Below are 14708 nucleotides of genomic sequence, written 5' to 3'. Positions count from 1 at the left end.
GTGCATTATTTAGTACAAAGGGACTGCTAATCTTATTACACAAAAAAAGTTTTACAAATCATCAACAATAACCAAAATAATAAAAACCACAATAACAAAAGGCTCAAAAATTATCATCAGGCAATTGCAAAAGAAGAGATGCCCATGGCCAATAAAAAATGTTAATAGTTGAAGCTTTTTCCTTATAATGCAATAATATGTAGACATTAAAAAATAGTAAGATAGTTCTATGTTTACTGATATAGAATAATCTCTGATATCTTTGGTTAAGCAAAAAAAGGGGGGTGGGCAAAACAATAGGTATAGTATGTCTCTGTGTGTAAAAAATTAAACCCACGGACACACATGTTTACTTCCATATGCCTTCCATTATATATGCATAATTATTTCAGGGAGGCTACTCAAGAAAATGCTACAGTGGTTGCCTCCTAAGAGAGTTATTGATGGACGTCTGAGAAGCAGGAGTCAGAACTACACATCCCATATAATACTCTGTTTCTTTAACATCTGAACCATATATACTTATTCAAAGGATAAAGTGTTAATTTCTGTACTTGTTGCAAATTGAAAAATACACATTGAAATGAGAAATTTTTTCATTTGTTTTGTGTATTAAATAAAAAGAGTGGGAAGACTAGTAACTTAGAGGCATCCAGTGTCCAGTAAAATAAGCCCTCTTGTAGACTGTTAGCATTAATATAAGGTGAGGCAATCTTTCTGGAGGATAATTGACAAGATGAATCAAGCACTTAAAATGTGCATTCCTGAGGTTTGGCAAAGGTGGAGGAGTAGGAAGATCCTGAGTTCACCTCCTCTCACAGGCACATTAAAATTACAACTATTTATGGAGCAACCTTCTATGAGAATGACCTGAAGTCTAGCAGAAAAGATGTTCTACAACTACAATGTAAGAAGGAACCACAAGAAAATGGGTAGAAGGGACAGAGATGCAGTCTAGTTAAGACCCATACCCCCAGGTACGCAGCTCACGAAAGGGAGGGTGATTACAATTGCAGAGGTTTGCCCCAAGGAGCAAGGGGTTAGGGCTGTACATTGGGCTCCCCAGCCACAGGTCCTGCCCTGGGAAGATGAGCCCCAGAATGACTGACTTTGAAGCCAGCGGGGCTTGCATATGAGACAGCCAGAGGGCTGTAGGAGTCAGAGACTTCACTCTGAAAGGGCACACACAAAGTCTCACACATTCTGTGTCCAGTGCAGAGGCAGTAATTTGAAGGAAGCCTGAGTCGGACCCACCTGCTGATCTTAGGGAACAGCCAGAGAGGCAGAAGGAACTGGACTCCCTCTGGGGACATAGAAGCTGGCGGCAGCCACTTTGGGGATCTCATTCTACCATGAGGACACCTGTGCTGACAAGCACCATACTGGAGTCCTCCCTCAAGCTTATTAGCACTGGGGGTTTACCAACCAACCAGCAAACTGACACCGGCCTTGGGTCCCCTAGCCCTCACAGCCAGGCATGCCTGGACTCAACCCTGCCCACCCGTGGGCCAGCAACAGCCCCAGGATCCCTCAGGCCATGCAACCAGCCATGCAGGGACTCAGCTTCACCCACCAGCATGCCGGCAACCACCACATGAGACAGGATCCGGCAGCCAGTCAGTGTACCCACAGTAGTCAGCCCAACCACAACAGAAGGGTCCATGTGGTCCACCCATGGAACATTCTGTGTAGCTCTGTTGACCAGAAGGCAGTGTGCTGCTGGACCCCATGGGCCATCTCCTACATGAAGCCATTTCTCCAAGATCAAGAAATGTAACTGACCTATATAATACATAGAAATAAACAAAGAGAATTGGGGTAAATGAGGAGACAGAGCAGTATGTCCCAAAGGGACATGACAAAACCCCAGAGAAGAATTAAGCAAAATGGAGATCAGAATCTACCCAATAAAGAATTCAAGACAATAAAAATGGTCAACAGACTCAGTAGGAGAATGAGTGAACACAATGAGAAGTTTAACAAAGAGTTTGAGAATGCAAAGAAGAACCAAACAGAGCTGAAGAATACAGTAACTGAAATAAAAAACACACAAGAAGGAATCAACAGATTAGGTGATCCAGAGGAATAGGTCAGCAAACTTAAAGACAGTAGTAGAAATCATCCAAGCTGAACAGAAAAAAGAAAAAAATTTTAAATGAGGATAGTTTAAGAGATTTCTGGGACATCAATCATGCTAACATTCACATTATAGGGGCCTCAGAAGGAGAAGAGAGAAAGGGACAACACATTGAAAATAATAACAGCTGTAAACTTCACTAACTTGGGAAAAGGAAACAGACGTCAAGTTCAGCAAGCACAAAAAGTCCCAAACAAGATGAATCCAAAGAGCATCACACCAAGACACATTCTAATTAAGATGGCAACAATTAAATAGAAAGAGAAAGTCTTAAAGGCAGCAAGGGAAAAGGAACAATTTACATAATACAAGGAACTCCCATTAGACTATCAGCTGGCTTTTCAACACACTTTGCAGGCCAGAAGGGAGCGGCACAATACATTCAAAGCAATAAAAGGGGAAAAAAGACCTACAACCAAGAAAACGCTACCCACCAAGGCTATCACTGGGATCTGGAGGTGGACTAAAGAGTTTGCAGACAAGCAAAATCTAAAAGAGTTCAGCACCACTAAGCCATTTTTACAAGAAATGTTAAAGGGACTTCTCCAAGTGGAAAAGAAAAGACCGCAACAGAATTAGGAAAATTACAAAAGGAAAATATGCATTGGTCAAAGCAAACGTATAGTAAAGCTAGTAGATTAGTCACTTATAAAACCAGTAGGAAAGTTAAAGGGCAAAAAATAGTAAAATCATCTATATCCACAGTAAGTAGTTAAGGGATACACAAAACAAAAAGATGTAAATATGGTGTCAAAAATATGAAACTTTGGAAAGTGGGAAGGAAAATGCAGGGTTGTTAGAATGTGTTCAAACTTAAGAGATCATCAAATTTAAAATATGTATGCTAGATATATTAAAATACATATATAGTTATATACAAACCTCATGGAAACCACAAACCTATAATAGATACACACACAAAAAAAGAGAAAAGGAATCAAACATAACACTAAAGATAGTCATCAAGTCACAAGAGAAGAGAGCAAACAAAAGATGAAAGGAATGGAAAAACACTACAAAAACAACCAGAAAACAATTAACAAAATGGTAATAAGGACATATCTATCAATAATTACTTTAAATATGAATGGACTAAATGTTGTAACCAAAAGACACAGAGTAGCTAAATGGATACAAAAACAAGACCCACATATATTTTGCCTACAAGAGATTCACTTCAGATCTAGGCACACAAACAGACTAAAAGTGAGGGAGTGGAAAAAGATATTCCATGAACACATGAAAAAAAGCCAGGGTAGCAATACTTATATCAGACAAAAATAGCTTTTAAAACAAAAACTGTAACAAGAGACAAAGAAAGACATTACATAATACTATAGGGATAAATCCAACAAGAAGATATAACAATTATAAATATATATGCACCCAACATAGAAGCACCTAAATACATAAAGCAAATATTAACAAACGTAAAGGGAGAAACTGACAATAACACATAGTAACACCCGCTTACATCAATGGACAGATCATCCAGACAGAAAACCAATAAAGAAACACAAGCTTGAAATGACATATTAGACCAGATGGACTTAATAGATATATATAGAGAGAGAGACCATTCTATCCAAAAGCAGCAGAATACATTCTTTTCAAGGACACATGGAACATTCTCCAGCATAGGTCACATGCTATGCCACAAAACAGATAAACTTAAGAAGACTGAAATTATATCAAACATCTTTTCCATCTACAAAGATATAAGACTGGAAATCAATGGCAAGAAAAAAATGCTAAAAAAAAAACCCCAAAAAAACACAAACACGTGGAGACTAAACAATAAGCTGCTAAACAGCCAATGGGTCACTGAAAAAATAACATAAATGTCTTTTAATAGGAAGTTTAATCACGTAAATTGTGTACTTCTATACAATGGAGCATTATGCAACAAAAACATGATAGTGAAAAAGAATGTTTTTTGACGTGGGAAAAGGGCAAAAGTAGGGGTGAGGTAAAGAGTATGTGCAAATAAACTACCTTTTTAAAGTTATATGCAAATAAAAATTCAGAAAGTACATGTAGCTAAGGTTCTCCCCTGCTTTATTGAGATATAATTGACATATAACATTTTGTAAGTTTACTGTGTACAACATGATGGCTTCATACATGTATATATAGCTAAATTTTAATTGTTTCCATTTAACAGATATCTTTGGTAGGGAAATGGGCAGACTTTTCTCTTGCTTTTTCCCTATTTTATTGGTTTTGTTTATGGATAGTCAGTTTACAATGTTGTGTCAATTTCTGGTGCGCAGCATAATGTTTCAGTCATACATCCACATAACACATATTCCTTTTCACTGTAGGTTACTACAAGATATTGAATAGAGTCTCCTGTGGTAAACGGTAGAAACTTGTTGTTTATCTACTTTATATATATAGTAGTTAATATTTTAAAAATACCTTAAGACAGATGACAATGAAAACACAACCACACAAAATCTATGGGATGCAGCAAAAGCAGTCCTAAGAGGGAAGTTCATGGTGATACAGGCCTTCCTCAAAAAATAGGAACAATCTCAAATAAACAACCTAACCTACCATCTAAAAGAATTAGGAAAAGAAGAAAAAACAAAACCTGAAGTCAGCAGAAGAAAAGAAATAGTAAAGACCAGGAAGGAAATAAGTAAGAGATTTTTAAAAGTTTAAAAAATCAGTCAAACCTAGAGCTGGTTTCTTGAAAGAGTAAACAAAATTGACAAACCTCTGGCCAGGCTCTCTGTGTTTTTGAAGTTCTCTGCATTAAACACAGCTCAATTATTGGCAGAATGGGCTCCGAAGCAGAATTCCCAGGATTCAGATGCCTTTGCTGCTACTTGCAATGAGATTTCGTCCAAGTTCCATACCCTCTCTGTGCCTCAGTTACTCTGCTTCACTTTCCTGTCCATAAAGTGAGGATAATAATAGTTGCCTCAGTGAAATCTTCTTCTGAGTTCAGCGAACAAATAGAAGCTTACTGCTTAGAACAGTACTTGGAACATAGTATTTAATATTGTGGTTGAATAATAGGGAAATGGGCAGACTTTTATAATTAGGGGGAAAATCTTTCAAAAACTCAAGTTTATGATCTATTATACATTTCAACTTTCACTTTATTACATGTTACTAGGAATAAAAAACAAATGTATAAGATTTGGGGGACAATGAATGAAAAAATAATCAGAAAATTCTTGGAATGAAATGGACTATTATTAATTTGGCCTTCCAAATTAAAAAAGGTTAAAGAGCCTTTCTATTACTTACATCCTTATGCAAATTCAAACTCACAAACAACTAATAAACAAATAAACCAACAAAAACCAGCTTTGAGGCAGTGTTGTCTCCTAGAAGACCGTCTCGTTTGGACACCTGATTGTAGATTCACAGCAAGTTATATTTTTCCACTAAATTGGTGGAAGATCAGGCTCCACAAAAAATGCTCTAGGGATGCTCTGTGAGCGCGAAGAAGAAGCACAAAACTTTCACCAGTCTGTGGGAGGCTGGTGATCAGGACGATCCTCCTTAAATGAAAAATCTGTTGCTAGGATTCCAATGCCTCAAAAATCTGCAGGACACCAGGGGACTGATGAAGTAGGCTTGGCAAAAAGAATTACAGACCACAAGCATCACAACAACGCATTATGCTAAGAAACTTAGTCCAGAGCTATGAAAAAAAAAACCTGTAGATGTTAGATTGGTTCTATTAGTTATTATCTGTCCCCAGAATAACACAATCATGGAAGATAGGATTCTCATCTAATGAAAGAATGGCCAAAGGCTATAATTTGTCTGCTCACAGTCTGCTTTATAAATGTTTTTATTTTAGCCAATGTTTGTTATATCATACAAAGGCCCGTGAGGACCTAGACTTCATTTTGGTTTACACTTTCTTTTTGACTTTTGGAACTTGGCTTTGTCCCTCCATAGACAGCAGCAAGTTGCCCCAAAGTGCAGCAAAAGCCCTGACCCTTCTCACCCAGGTTGTGAGGCTCCCTCCTTAAGCAGGGCAGGAATGATGGACTGGTTCAGATCCCAGGGGAGCAGCAAGCTGCAGGTGGGATTTTGTCAGCGAGAAGCAGGGCAGGTCCTTCCAAGTTCTCATAGATTAACCTTGTTGTAGCAGCTGAGGTGGGTCAGAACTTGGCATTTGAAGCCACTGGCATCATCTCCAAAGACAGCTCAAGGGATAATGCCCTTCTGTGCCCCTTGGGGTCATAGCCGCCTCTCTGGACTTGGCAAATCACAGAGAAGATGGAACTTGACTTCAGATTATACCTACTTCTTTCTCCGTATCTCTCTTGTACATGATCACCCCTCTCATCCTCTCACAAGCAGTCAGGTCTGTTACATGGCCAACGGACTGTCCAAGGAAGCCCAGGGAAATGTGTCATTATTTAAATACCAGTTTGCCTTTCTTAAACTACCCCTATGCTCCGAAATAACTTCTCAACCCTACAACCAATTAAAATTCACACTTCTGCACTGGTATGAGCTGTTACAAGCAAAAACAATCTAACTGAAGAGCTTCATGCTAAGTTGGAAACTAAGTGAATTGTCTTACAGATTTAAAATGATTGGGGGTGGGAATAACCCAATTATTCCAAATAAATATGTAATCAACAGAATGTGTAGAAGAAAATAACTGTGTAAGGTGAAGGCATCTGGTTAAGGGCAGAAGTATCGTTGAGTCCAAGAAAACCCGGATGAACAACCTGGCCCATTCCTTTGGGGAGACAGCTACGTATGATCTAAGCGTTCTAGAATCTAACACAAGGAAGAAAGAAGTCCTAACACTGGTGGAAGCAAATCTTGTCATGTCACCAGTTTTCTCACCTACTCAGTTCCTTTTTTCTTAATTGAGCATGTAATGTACAGTGGTTAAGGGAAACGATTCTGGAGCCTAGTGGAGGGGTCTCAGATTCCCATTCTGCCACTTCCTAAATGCAAGGTATTTTCGGTCTTTTCAACTATAAAATATGGATAATATGAACCTCATTAAGATCATTGCAAGAGTTAAATCTAATTTATGTGAAGTGTGCCTAACACATAAATATGCCTGGTATGTGGTAGATGATGATGACAGAGACATCAGATGATGATGATGACAGTGATGACAATAATAAACAGCTAGAGAGCACCTGCTATGTGTGCCCCAGGTGCTGGAAATGGTGCATCTTCCTCATCACAAGTAGCATTCAATTAAGCAGAAAAGATCAAGGTGCCATTGATTAGTTATACTGTAATGGTGATATATATCTGTCTGGGTTCAGGGTGCAGGAGGGTGTGGTAGCCAATGACGTGGGTTCTCGAGTTGGATTCCTGGGTCCAAATCCTGGCTCCACGACTTGCTGACCATGTGGTCTTGGACAAGCTGCTTAGCCCCTTAGTGGCTCAGTTCCCTTGATTGTAAAGTGAGGGTATGCATAGAATCTATATCATTGGGTTATTGTGACGATTAAGAGAATCAGCACGTGTAAAGGACTTAGAATGCAGCACAGTGGACAGTAAGTGCTCCATGAGTGCATGTCATCTGTTACTGTTATCTGAGCTTTGCACACATCCAGAAGAAGATGAGAACTCCAGGATGAAGGAACAAGAGAAACAAAGGGTGATGGCCTTGGCCGGGAGGAGAGGGACTGGGGCACAGGGTGTGTGGCCAGCTGGGCAGCCCTGGGAGATGGGATGAAGAGGTTAGACTCACAAGGTCAAAAACCTTTAGCTCTTCTCTTATCTAGAGGCAACCATCCCTTTCAATCTCAATATCATGCTTCAGACTATCTGTCATGGGTCATGGTTAGAGTAGCCACTGTCTGCAAAATTGGATCTGATGCCTTGAAGAAAGACCCCTTCCCCCAGAATATGTCCCCTAATCACCTCCATGAAAACCCCAAAGTCTTTTTCATCACTGGAGTTAATTTTCTGGGTTAAGGCATCACATCCAAAAAATGTTTTTAAAATGCATTAGGCAAACAGAAAAGATAATCAAATTGAATTAATACCCACTAGCATAGAAACAGGAGTTATAAACATCCCACATAACTATAAACATGCCAGAAAAATCAAGGGAACCCTATTTACCCATATGCAAATCCTGAAAGTGAAAAATTATTTTATTTTCATGACAGAAATAGCCATGGTTTCTTGCTCACAACCAGAATAACTTCAATTAGCAAATACAAGTAAGTCCTTAATTCTTTGGAATTCTTTTGGCAAGGTTATGAAATTACTTTTTACCTTTCTGACTAAAGGGATCACATGCAGTATGTAACAACAAGATATCAGTTACTTTTTAAATTTAATTTAATGACTCAGATTTTTTACGATGTAAATTAACTGCCTAATGAGACTAATACCCTATGAACTTGACTGGCTATTTATAGTGGCAATTTTGTAATTGAAATAAAAATGTTATCCTAGAAAAAGAAAAGAAGCATAGCTTTCTAAAACTCTACTTTAAAAAGTTACCATATATAACTTGAGGAAACTTGCATTTTTAGATGTTATCTTTCTAAAAAAAAATTATGAAAAGACTTTTAGAGTAAACAGCAGCCCAGTTAATAACAATGACCTAATGTACGCGGTGGAGAAGACAATTCTCTATCATTGCTCAGAATTCCACATGTCCAGTCTGTTTCTTGTCTTCTAGTTCACAGTGGGCCCATTTCACTAGGACTGCCAATTTCTTTTTCTAGCAAGTGGGAAAACAGCATTTTCTACTGATGTAGATGGCTGCTACAGTCTATCAAAGCATAGCTGTAGATTTAACCTCTACCCTGTTCTTTCAGCCACATAAGGGAAGTGGTGGTATAGACACCATATGCTGTCTCCCTAATGAAGGAAGAAGGTAGACTATGATGATCATTAAAAACCAAAGACCCTGAAACTCAGTCTCACTGTGATCAATGGCTAGCATTCCATGAGGTCAGGCTAAAATATAGTCAGTATTCCATCGCCTGTAAGCCACGGCTGAGGCACTGGACTGGTGGAGTTTATAGAAGCGTTATCCAGAGATTTACGTTGGGGGCAACACTGAGCAGGGAGCTAGTGACATCTTGAATTTCTACGCTGGGCCTCCATGTGGACTCTGCTCTTTTTCCACACCGCTCTAGGTGCCAGCCAAGTCCAATCTTTCCAAGGATTTAAAGTTTTAAAAAAATATATATATGACAACCACATCTGCACCCACATTTCTGTCTACTAGTCAACTGCCCTGGAACAGAGAAACAAGTTACCAAGAACAAGCGTGCCCCTCACTCATGGGTGACACACAGGCACCTTTCTAGAGAAAAGAGGCAAGCAAAATGTCTTTTATTATTAGTCTTATACAAAGATCCTTCTATCTGCAGTTTGGTTAGACAGATAAAATTGAATCCATCTAATTTACCGACCTATTAAAAATTGTGTGAAAGTGGTCTCAGAGATAAAAGGAAAAATCAGGGTGAACATTTCAGCAAGGAAGGCTAGTAGCAATGTCTTCAGTGCCACACTTTATGCTTGTAACCATCATATCATCACATACCCACAAAACACAGGGATCCTGGTTTCTCTTTGGGAGGTCAAGTCATTTGACATGAGATATTGCCTCCTTATAATCTACTAGGCTAGAGTAAACTCCAAACTGGGAATAATTAGTTGTGGAGACACATATTTGTTAATGATTCATGCAGGAAGTCCAAAGCTAGATCAAAAAGGAGAAAAATCCCAAAAAGGAGGTAGTGATGAAGTCAAAAGAGGCAGACGAGACAGGTGCCAGGCACGAGACAGGAGGCTAGGACTTGAGCCCCTCTGAGAAGATCCTGAAGCCAGATCAGCTGTGGAAAATGGAAGGCTGGACCAGGCCGAATGAAGATGGTCAGAGCAAGTAGGACCCAAGAATGGGCCAGAACAGGCCAACAGGACAAGGCAGGGAGCTCCCATCAAGAGTGATGGGCAGGCAGAATCTGAGATGGGAAGTGGGGAAGCAGGCAGGAGGCAGGGTAGAACCAGCAGATGGTCAGCAGCAGGGGTCAAAGGCAGCAGGAAGAGACGTTCCAGTGACAGGGCTGGGGACCAGGATGCCTGAAGCTGGCCCTAGGAAAAAGAACAGGGGCCAGGCAGGAGCCCAACGTCTAGATCCTCAAAAATTCATATACTAGGGTGCGTAAAAATGGACAAGTACGATTCAGAGCAGTGGTAGGAACGAGACACGCGATGCTGAGTCATAGAAGGAATGACCCCAAACCTTAATTTCCTCTTTACCACTTTCAGCCTTGCCACTGATAACTGGAAACGTGGGCAAGTTACTTAACCTCTGTGAGCCTCAGCGTCCTCATTGGTAAAAAGGCTAATAAGATCTATCTCACAGGCTTGTTGAGAGAATTAAATAAGTGTGTGTACAAACCACTTCAGCATGGCATCTAGCATGTGGTAAGCTCAACAAATATTATTTACTTTCCCTACCCTGCTACTCCTTCCACTTTATTCCTGCTAACCTCTAAGCTTCTTAAAGATAGGTCCAAGCTTTATTAATTCCCCTGTGTATCTTGCCCAGTTCCTGCCATGATGCTGGGGACACACAGGCCCCATATGCTCCACAGGGAAGTTACTGACAACGAATGAACAGCAGAAGGATGGTACAGGGGCGGCGGAATATCAAAGTGCTGTCTGTCATGGCAGACCTGATAAGCTCTCACCTTGGTTGCTAGGAAGCAAATCAACAAATGCTTTCATCTACATGCATTTTTGGCATCACCGTTTCTGAAACAAACCCTATATTTTAGTACTGGGTTTATGTGGCTCAAATTACATCCATGTTCATAAAAATCCCCCAGAGCAGGGAAGCACTTTTGCTGTCTTTCTCAGTGGGGTCCAGGAGGCAGATTTAGATTGCCCCAGAGCACCAGCAACCATTTCCTGGTGGTCACTGGGGTGGGGGAACGGCGGGAAAGTGATTTAAACATTGGGGTAGAGGTGGACACGTCCCTTATCTTGATTATGGTGATGGTTTCATGGGTTTACACATATGTCAAAACTTATCGAACTGTACACTGTAAATGTGCAGAGTTTATGGTGTCAATAATACCTCAGTAAAGCTGTCAAAAATTTAAAGGTTGGAAGTCATTGAACAGCTTCAGATACCATGAATGAATTTTAAAAATTATTCAAGATTTTGAATCAGGACAAAATATCAAATAACTACTCAGTATTTTCAGTTGATGAATATCTCTCCGGCAAGTAAATTTAAAGAATTCTCAATGTTCGGTGGAACTCTCCATTTAAAGGATGTCAAAGTAGATTTTTTTTCTAATAATGGTAACAATAATAATAGCTGAAACTAAATCACTCTCTAGAGCCTGGAATGACCTATGCACTTTAAAGTGCTTATTGTTTAATCCTCAGCATAAACCTACGAGGTACGTAGAGCATGCTCCTCACTGATACACAGAAGGCTGCTTAGAACTAAGGTCATATACCAAGTAAGAGACAGAGCTGCCACTTCAACCAGGCGGGCTGAGTTTTTAGTCACAAAGCTATGCTGCCTCCTGGTTTGGCTTTGGAGGAAATCCTTTTCTCCCACTGAAGACTGCCAGCTAAGGGAACCTGTCCTAAGTTCTATTTTTCCTCAGTGTGGTTCGTCAGCTTCTCCTCTGACAAAAGACAATATATCACAATCAAGTTGGATGTAACCCAAAGACAAAAACTTCGTTTGAAAATCAACTAATGTAATTATCATATTCATCATCTTAATATCATATGGTCATCTCAATAGATAGAAAATTTTTGATAAATTTTATATTATAGTATACTATTATTGAGTATTATTAGAACAGTAAATGAATTGAAGAATTAAGTATTATATTAATTCACAATTTAAAAAGAGCTGTTAGTCAATTAGTTAGGATTACCTACTTTAATCTTATTTTTTTAAGTATCTACAAAAACCTATAGAGCAAACATCACTCCTAATGGTGAAATGTTAAAAGATGTCCTTCCAAGATCAGAAATGAGAATCCCCACCATCATCTTCTATTCATACTGTATTAGAAGGTCCTAGTCAGTGCAGGAAGGCAAAAAAAAAAAAAAAAGTTATAAGGCCAGGAAAAAGAAATTAAAATGTCGCTATTCATACATGGTATGATTGTGTACTTTGAAAATTCAAAAGAATCTATAGACAAAATTATTATAATCAATAAGTTAAATTAGCAAGTTTACTGAATACAAGGACAATATGCAAAACCCCACTATATTTCTATGCATCATCAACAGAAATCAAAATAATTTTTAAATATCTATGACAATAACATAAAAGTATCAACTATCTAGGAACAAAGGTAATAAAAGATGAGCAAGTTTTCTACACAGAAAACTATTCAAACTATAAAAAAATAAAGAGAAATTAAATGAGGCCTAAATATATGGGTGGATATATCATATTCATGGGTTGGAAGACCCAATACTGCAAATTCCTTTTCTGCCTAAGTGGACTAGGTTTGGTTTCAGCTTCTTACAACCCAAGCACCCTGACTGGTTCAGAAATTCTAGACTGAAGGTGCCCCTCCCCATATATCTGATTCCTTGCTTTCAGTTCATCACACACACCCTGTGGTTTTCCACCTCTTTATTTATACTCCTCTCTTTCTTCTCCTTCTGCCCAAATCCACTCCTTCAACACAATTCTGCCCTCTTATAAGTTCTTCCTTATGCACTTCAAGTAAGTTTATTTCTCTTGCCTTGAATTCTCTAATAATTTTTTGACATATAATTAGTCTTAATAACGTTTGCAAACTCTTACAGCATGTTATGCAAATATTTGTTATTTAACTTTTCACAACTCATCTCCCCAACTAGAACACTCACTCCAAGAGGACAAATATAATTTATATTTCTTTGCTTTACTCTTGCATAATGCCTTCCTCATAGGAAAGGCTTGATGCACGCATACAAATGGGGGTTGTTTCATACAATATGTTGCCACAATTAGTGGATAAGAAATAGGCAAGGAATAACAATAACCCAAGATCTTAGAAATCTAAGATTTATACGGCTTTTTCCCTGTTAATTAGAACAGTATGACAAAGAGTAGTCTTGGGAGCCCCACCAATTCCCAAGAATTTACCCTGAAAACTGAGAATTGGAGACTTTACTCAGAAACTCTATAGTCTCAAATCAAAGGACATAGCCGTAAGGTTTCGTAGAAAAACAAACAAAAAAGACTCAAGATCACAAATAAATTCTCTGTTCTTTGAGTTTTACAATAATAGAGGGACCCAATTAAACATACCACCCCCACATGACCTCAAAACACATGCATGGTGGTATAGCAATGTTGTTCAGGAAAGAGTCGTTATGGAGAGGAGTGTACAATTCCTTAATCAGAGGCCAGAGGTGGGAGAATTGTAATAAACTTATGGCGAAAAGCCCTCCACGGATCACACACACAAAGTGAAAGTGTATCCCAAATCCTTCATTCTGAATATGACATATTAGGCAAAATGCATAGAATGACAGTGGTGAACTATGAGGCCAAAGGTACAGGATGACAGCAAATGTGTTCTCCAATTTCATTTGTTGACCATGCAGAATAAAATACTTAAAATCTAAATATTTGTCTCTTAATATAACCAAATAAAAGCGTCTTCCTTGGTTTTCTGAGATTCCTAGAAAATGGATTATGAAGGCATCCATAAATTTGTTGCAATTTGCTACCATCTCAAACAACTCTGGATTTAAATCTGAAGATGAGAAAGAGCAGGACCGGAGACCCGGATGAACCCTGTTCAAACACTGACAGTGCTAAGACCCACCAGATTTTCTCTGCCTCACAAAGATCTGCCTTAGAGCAGAATTAGCTCAGCCACAAACATACGCAAACATTCCTTTTGGCAAAGAGTAGCTCAAGAAAGATACAAGGTGTTGTTCATCCTATAGTGTTCCTCCAGCAGAACGGCAGTGTGTGTGTGTGTGTGTGTGTGTGTGTGTGTGTTTATTTGAGTGTCTATCTTTCATTACACTAGTGTTGTCTGGTGATCCTCAATGGTCCAAATCATATTTCTGCGTGTGTACCTCCAATCAGGTAGGACCTCATCATTTCACTGAGACTCTTAAATGTCAGTTTCTGAGGGTCCTTTCTCTTGGATGGTTTCGTCTGAGATGACTCCTCCAAACCGCTGCCTGGATGGTACAAGCTTTGCTGTCAGTTTTGAGCTGCAAGGGGCGAGGGGTCTCCCATTCAGCATGACAGCCTCCACTCCCTCTATTTTCAGGAAGACATTTACTCCTTCCACTAAACTACAGAAGATTCAGAAATCAGAATGGCTTGATTGTTCCTTTTAAAGATTTTCAACAAATTCTCCTGTGTTTAGCCCCATCCCAGCCCTCATCTTCAGTGGCACCTGCTGTCTCCACATCCCATGCCTTCCTGGGGTCCCACAGTTTGACAGACTTGTTTTTTAACTACCCGCATCCCACAGGCATGGGTTTCACTTGAACCAGTCTGCTCCATTGGTGACCAGTCACCCATCAGCTCTCGTGTTCTAGAATTTCCCACATTACTTCACTTTGCTCATGGATTTATGCCTTTTTTCACTCCTTTGTT

General features: G+C 39.3%; 1 protein-coding gene across 1 annotated transcript in view; it reads right to left on the bottom strand.

Annotated features, from left to right (window-relative positions):
• The window catches only part of ESR1 (estrogen receptor 1), a 378297-nt gene that overhangs the window by 293517 nt on the left and 70072 nt on the right, over positions 1–14708 (bottom strand). Inside the window, exon 4 of the mRNA XM_072966053.1 lies at positions 4860–5035. The gene's annotated coding sequence lies outside the window, so the exon portion shown is untranslated. The remainder of the gene's footprint in view (positions 1–4859; positions 5036–14708) is intronic.

Source organism: Vicugna pacos, chromosome 8 (genome assembly GCF_048564905.1).
Source record: "Vicugna pacos chromosome 8, VicPac4, whole genome shotgun sequence".
In the NCBI taxonomy this organism is placed as follows: domain Eukaryota; kingdom Metazoa; phylum Chordata; class Mammalia; order Artiodactyla; family Camelidae; genus Vicugna; species Vicugna pacos.
Note: the sequence above shows the minus strand (reverse complement) of the source record. Positions and strands in the feature narration are given on the sequence as shown.